The 6713-nt window shown below is 57.2% G+C and overlaps 1 long non-coding RNA gene across 1 annotated transcript; it reads left to right on the forward strand.

Annotated features, from left to right (window-relative positions):
• The first annotated feature begins 1038 nt into the window (after positions 1–1038).
• Positions 1039–3796, forward strand: LOC105727551 (uncharacterized). Its single transcript, XR_010344567.1, has 3 exons — positions 1039–1284; positions 2595–2904; positions 3197–3796. It is a non-coding gene; the product is annotated as an uncharacterized LOC105727551 (long non-coding RNA).
• The last annotated feature ends 2917 nt before the right edge of the window (positions 3797–6713 follow it).

The following is a 6713-nucleotide window of genomic DNA, read 5'->3' on the forward strand; positions in this document are numbered from 1 at the left end:
GGGTGGGACGGATGGATGGGCGATGCTGCCACGAGCCAACCCCTGGGTCCCAGTGGCTGAAAGCACACAAGCTCGTTCTCATCCGGGACATGTCCGTGGATGCTGGAGGCCATTCCTTGTCACTGTGGCCCGTGGAGCAGGACCCCGGACAGGCGGAGCTGGGGCCGAAGGGCCCAACATGGTCACGTGGTGGAGGGAAAGTGCACAGTGGCCTTCATGCGTCTGCCCAGGAGCAAAGTGCTCATGTCACTTGGCCCACGCGTTACCAGAGCCAGTCATACAGCCACACCTCACTCCGAAGGGCAGGAGGCACAGCCTTCCCGTATGCCAAGGGTAGACAGCGCCCCCAGAGACCATCCCGGCGTCAGTAAACAGAGGCTGCCACCATCCTCAGCAGGCAGAGACCACCTATGGAATGAGTGCAGGTGGAAGAGAAGGGAGGGTGATCCCTGGCTGGGACCCACCCTGTGCAGGACTCCGGAGGGGAGGAAACAGCCCTGGGCCCAGCTCCCTGCAGACTGCTGACCCAGCCAGTTCGCACCCTGTGGGAAGTGGCCCGGAATCCATGACGCTCCTAACTTCACATTGAAGCTTGGCCTTCCAGGTGGGGCCAGCTCCTTGGAGAGGGAGGAGCCACGGAGAGGCCAGGGAAACTGCCATGGGCAGTGTCCAGCGCTTCTCCAGCCAGCGCTTACCAGAAACGGAAGATGTTCCATGGCATGTGATTGGGGTCTGTCTGCCCTGCTAGACTGTGAGCTCCAGGGTCACGGGGCCGGGCCGGGCTCTGCTCACCACTCGCTCCAGTGCCCAGCATCCTGCCTGGCTTGCACTAGGCACTCAATAAATGTCTGTGGAAGGAATGCTGCATGCGGAGTCCTGAGTGCACATGCGGCCCTGCTGAAAACTTCCCACCGCCGGGCCTTTGCGCAGGCTGTTTCCACCGCCTGGAGCGCCTCCCTGCAGGCGTGGACGTGGCGCCCCCTCCTCCACCCACCCTCCGACACCGCCCGCCTCCTCCCAGCGCTTCTCAGGGTTTGTGTGGCTCAGTGCATTTATTTGTTTGTTCATTTTAACATCTGCCTCCTTCCTGAATGTGAACTCAGGAGGCAAGAGTGTTTCCGACCCGTCCCCGGCAGCGCCCAGCCGCCACGGCCAGTGTCTGGCAAAGTAGGAAACTTACAATAGTTGCTGTTCACGTGGATTCTAGAGGATTTAAATTAAACGACCCTCCAAGCTTCGAAGTCAGCCGAAGCCGCGTCTGTCACCCACAGTCACCTGTGTGGGGTGAGTCCTCCTGCGGCAGTGCAGTGGGGGATGGGGGTGCCAATCCCAGCCGCAGGCTCGGCCCCGCCAGGAGCTGCCCTGGGAACGGCCTGTGGGATGCGCCCCCGCCCCCGCCCCCGCCCCCGCCCCCGCCCCCCAGGAGAGTTCAGAGATGCCCGTGGGAGGGTAGATGCGGAGGCCTCCCTCCGAGCTCCTCTTGGGACAGCCTCGTTCTCCTTCAAGGGCCACAAGATTCAATTTTGACCATATTTGCCTCAGAGACAAACGGCCACCCCGTGGGGTCATGGGATAAATACCAGTTTATTTGCTCTGATTCCCACAAAGCATGCTTCCGAGGAGCGAGAGGCTTCCTGTGGCCCTGGGGCAGGAGACTGTGGCGGGCTCTGCTAAAGGCACGGTGGGGTGGGGGTGGGATGTCCAAGAATGGGGGTGCTGGGACACTCCTCCACCCAGGTCACCCATGGAGCGTCTTCCCTCCAGAAAGTAAGACCAGGCAAATTCGAGAATAGAACTCCCGCCCCTGCCCAGGATTTCCTCGGGCGAGCCCTCCCTTCCCTCAGCCAAGTCCCTGGGTCTCAGGTGAGTCCAGTCCTACCGGGCCCCATGGGGGTGGGCATGAGGCCCAGGCCTGGCCAATAAGAACATTGCAGGCCACTGGCCTCAGTAGTGAGTTCAGTTATGGGCACATCACCCAGTTAGAGCCAATGAGATACCATGAAGTTTATGCTGGGCTGGCTGGAGGAGAGGCAGGACCCCTTTTCCATGGACTTCAGCCTGGGGGGTTAGAGTCTGGAGCTGCCAGGATGACCCTATGGAGCCTGAGCATGAAGCCAGCTTGGGAGGTAGCAGGGTGCGGGAAGCAGAGAAACCAAGTCCTGATGACAGTGTTTAAGCTGCTGGATCCAGCCATTCCTGAAGCTAGAGCAGTGAGAGAACAAGACAGTTCTCTTTTTTCATTAAACTAGTGTCTTGGTTTTCTATTACCAACTTATCACAAACTTGGTGCCTTAAAGAAACTCGTCTATCATGTCCCAGTTTTGTAGGTCTTGCCCCAAATGGGACGTTGGCTTGAGGTCTCTCGAGGCTGAAATCAAGGTGTTGGTGATATTGGATTCCTTACTGGAGGCTCTGGGGAAGAATCCACTTCCAGGCTCATTCAGTTGCTGGCTGAGTTCAGTTCCCTGCATTTGTAGGACTGAGGTCTCCCTTCCTTGCTGGCTGGGAGCTGGGGCAGGTCTTTGCTCCTGGGGGCTGCCGTGTTCCTTCCTGAACTCTCTTTTTTTTCTATTCTTTCTTTTTCTTTTCGACAGAGTCTCACTCTTTGCCCAGGCTAGAGGGCAGTGGCACCATTGCAACTCCCTGCCTCTGCCTCCTGAGTACAAGTGATTCTCCCGCCTTAGCCTCCTGAGTAGCTGGAATTACAGGTGTGCACACCACGCCTGGCTAATGTTTGTATTTTCAGTAGAGACAGGGTTTTGCCAAGTTGGCCAGACTGGTCTTGAACTTCTGACCTCAGGTGATCCGCCTGCCTTGGCCTCCCAAAGTGCTGGGATTATAGGCATGAGCCACCGTGCCTGGCCTGTTCCTACAGTTTCCACACGGCCCCACCAGCAACAGCAGGTGAGCACCTCTCCCACGTTCAATCTCTGCAATTTCCCGTTTGCTGCCCACCCCTCTCCGCCTCTAGCTGGAGAAAGTTCTCTGCTTTCATGGGTTTCTGGGATTAGATTGGTCCCACCTGTATAATCCAGAAATAATCTCCCTGTCTGGAGGTTTACAACCTTAATCACATCTGCAAAGTCCCTTTGCCATATAACTTATTTATGAGTTACAGAGATTAGGACAGAGATGTCTTGGAGCCATTATTCTGCCCACCTCAGCAGTTTGACTTGGGGTTTCTGTCATTTGGTAGGGAACCTGGGAAAATCTCCACCTGGATGAGCCCAGCTTCGATTCCCCTTCCTGGAGAATGGTTGGACTTGATTGGCTCATGCAGCTATAAAGTTCTGGCTTCAGGAATGGCTGGATCCAGCAGCTTAAACACTGCTATAAGGACTTATATTCTCACCATTTCTCAGCCAATGTTGGTTCTGTGCCAAGGCTCTACAGGTGCTCCTGGCTTTCCCACTCTGGGTTAGTCCGCAGGAAAGAAGATGTACCTCCCTTCCATTGGCTCCTAAAATAAATTTAACCCGCTTTATCATGCAGGGTGATCTATTGTTTTTGTTCTAAAACTCCCCGGCCTGGGTTGGACTCTGGCTCTCCCTTTGATAAGCCTCTGAACCACTTAATATTTTCCCCCTAAGTGACAGTGCATTGAGCCCCAAAGAGTCTCCTTTTGTTCCTTTTGCAAATGAGGTCTGAGCCGCACCTCTGTGCCAGCCATGTGGGCAGGGATACAGCAGTGAGAAGGTGGGCGTGGCTACTGCCCCTGGGAGCTCACTGCTCAGCACTGAGTGTGAGGAGGGCTGTGAAGGAAACTGGCAGGTGGGATGCTGGAGGGTCAGCAGGGGCCAGGTGAGAGGCAGGCCTGGCAGAGCCTGGGGAGAGGTCCCACAGTGAAGTGCAGGGGGAGAGTCTTGCGGAGGAGGTGGTGGCCTGTCCAAATGCCTGGGGGTTAGACATGCTCAGCCACGCTGAGGAACTGCAGGGAGGCCGAGAGGCCAGGAGTGTAGTCAGGGAGCGGAGACTGAGGCTGCCAGGTGGGAAGGGGCCCAGATGGGGATGTGTGACTTCATATCCTCCCATCCTCTTACAACACCAGCACTGCTGGTGGCTTTGGAATGGAACTCTCTGGGGGTTGGGAGCGGGGGCCTGACTCCTGGAGCTTCCTCTCCTCCCCAGCACGGCTGCACTTGCAGTGCTCACCCAGAGACTATCCCAGCGCGACTCCCACGCTCACTTCCGCCCAGGCTTCCAGAGAGTGCTTGGGACCTCCCGGAGGCTCCCACCCAGCACCGGGCTCTGCTGGCTGCCCCACCACACCCTGCACCCTTCCTCTCCCCGAGGCGGGAGCACCATTGTTCTTGGTGGAGAAGCAGGTGCTGGGATGGTTGGCTCAGTGAGAAGAGGGAGGACAGCTAGGTCCCACTGAGATGGATCCCATGTCACCCTGCTTTGCACCCTAGCCTCTGGGCTCCCCAGCCTTCAGACATCAGCTGCCTGCTGCTAACGGTGGTGACATTTCAATTTTTTTTTTTTTTTGAGAATGGGGTCTCACTATATTGCCCAGGCAGGCCTTGAACTCCTGGGCTCAAGCTATTCTCTTGCCTCTGCCTCCCTAAGAGCTGGGATTACAGGCATGAGCCGCTGCACCTGGCCCGGTGGTGACATTTCAACACAGAGAATGAGCCCAGCTTCGATTCCCTGCGTACGAGAGGATTCAGGAGACTGTAGGGAAAGCCTCCTTTCCGCCCTGTCCCTTCCAGCTCTCTTCTCCTGAGGCATGCAGGGGCTCCAGCTGGGGACACGGCGGTCTGCGCAGGTGGGTGTTTACTGTCCCCGAATCGAGCACAGGCCATCCGCGCTGCACAGCACCCGGCTCTTTCCTCCTAAATGCATCCTGACCGGGCCCCTTAGCACACAAGGTGCTTGCTCCTTCTTCGCCCTCAGCTGCGCGGGTGGGCTTTCCCATCCCGTTCAGGCTCCCCTGGAATGCAGCCGCACGTGCTGGTCTGTTGGCATCGCCTTGGCAGTGAGCCCCTCTGGGGGCCCCTGTTTCATCTGCACCTTCCTCTTTAGTCCTCCCGCAGCACTCCCAGGAGGGCACATGCGGGGGCAGAGGTACCGGCTCTCAGGCCCCACTTTGCTGAATTTTTCCCCAAATGCGGTGACCCTGCAGGACCTGTGCTTCCTGAAATGGTTTCACTGTTATTTCTGGAGTCTCCCAAGATGCAGGGGGAGCCCCCCAAAGGGGCTCACCTATGCCCCCAAACCAGCCTCCGAAGCCACCGTGGGTCCTCGGAAGCCACCGTGGGTCCTCAGACATCATCGTGGGTCCTCCGAAGCCACTGTGGGTCCTCCGAAGCCACCATGGGTCCTCAGAAGCCACCGTGGGTCCTCGGACGTCACCGTGGGTCTTCCCTGCCCTCTTCCTGCTCTGCTCTCACTCGCCCGTGCGCACCACCCCAAGACTCTAGAGAAGGCTGCCTGGGGCCCCCGTGGAAAGGACTGGTGTTGATGACAGGAACTGCCTTCCAGGAAGAGAGAACAGCCACGAAAAATCTTCCAGGTAGCAAAGAGCCTGGAGAGAAGGTCTGTGTGGCTGCAGCCTGGCAGGGGATTTAGGAGAGGCTGGAGGCCCAGCAGGGCCGGATCAGAAAGGGGCAGGTATGACAGAGTGTGGCCTTCGGTTCTCAGGAGTCCAGAGGGCAAGCCTGGCGAGATGACCCTTGGGTTCCAGCAGGACTGAGCCCTCTGCCAGCGATGTCTTCCTGCTCATTCCAGTGGTCTCAGCCTTCTCTGTTGGCTGCCAGGAATGTGTCACCCCTGCTTCAGGGTCCCTGCTGCCCCCTGCCCCACTCAGAAAGATCCCTTAGGGCTGGCTAGGGAGCCAGCCTCTCCCTCCTCCTCTCCCTGAGCTCTGCTCAGAATAAAAGCTCCTGGGTCCTGACTGTGGATGCTGTGCCTTTGCCCATCCGTGGCCACTGCCAGCCATTTGCATCACAAATGAGGCTCATTTGTGCTGTTGGGCACCAGCCTGGTGCTACCCTCGGTGACTCAAGGACACAGGCCAGGATCCAGCTACTGAATGTGCTGCCTCACCCCACCCCCAGCTGTCTAAACTGTGTCGCTGGGGAAGGGTGCCCCGGTCCCCAGCCTGCCTGGGATCCTCCTGGCCTGGGCAGCTCTCCCCACCAGCCAAGAGAACAACCATCGTTCAGGTGATAAACCCAACACTGGGCAAGAAGTGCTCTGCACATCAGGTGGGAGCTTGGAGGATATTTTCTCTCTTAGCTTTCACAGCAGCCCACTTTACAGAGAAGGAAACTGAGGCTCAGAGAGGGTGAGTGATGTGGCCATGGCCACTCAGCTCTACTCAGTAGAACTGAGGCTTGAACTCATGTCATTCTACTCCAGAAACTGTGCTGTGAGCATCAGCTGTCCCTTCGAGGGCCATCTGTTCTTACCCTGGGCATGCAATAGCTGTGCACTGAATGAATAAAAGTCATCAATAGCTGTGCACTGGATGAATATAAGTGACCAGTAGCTGTGCGCCAGGTGAATATAAGTGACCAATGGTTGTGCACCAGATGAATATAAGTGACCAATAGCTGTGCGCCGGGTGAATATAGGTGACCAATGGCTGTGCGCCAGATGAATACAAGTGACCAATAGCTGTGTGCCAAGTGAATATAAGTGACCAATGGCTGTGCACCAGATGAATATAAGTGACCAATAGCTGTGCGCCGGGTGAATATAGGTGACCA

The sequence above is a fragment of the Aotus nancymaae genome, unplaced genomic scaffold, assembly GCF_030222135.1.
Source record: "Aotus nancymaae isolate 86718 unplaced genomic scaffold, 86718_ANA_hifiasm-v0.15.2.pri h1tg000029l, whole genome shotgun sequence".
Lineage (NCBI taxonomy): Eukaryota > Metazoa > Chordata > Mammalia > Primates > Aotidae > Aotus > Aotus nancymaae.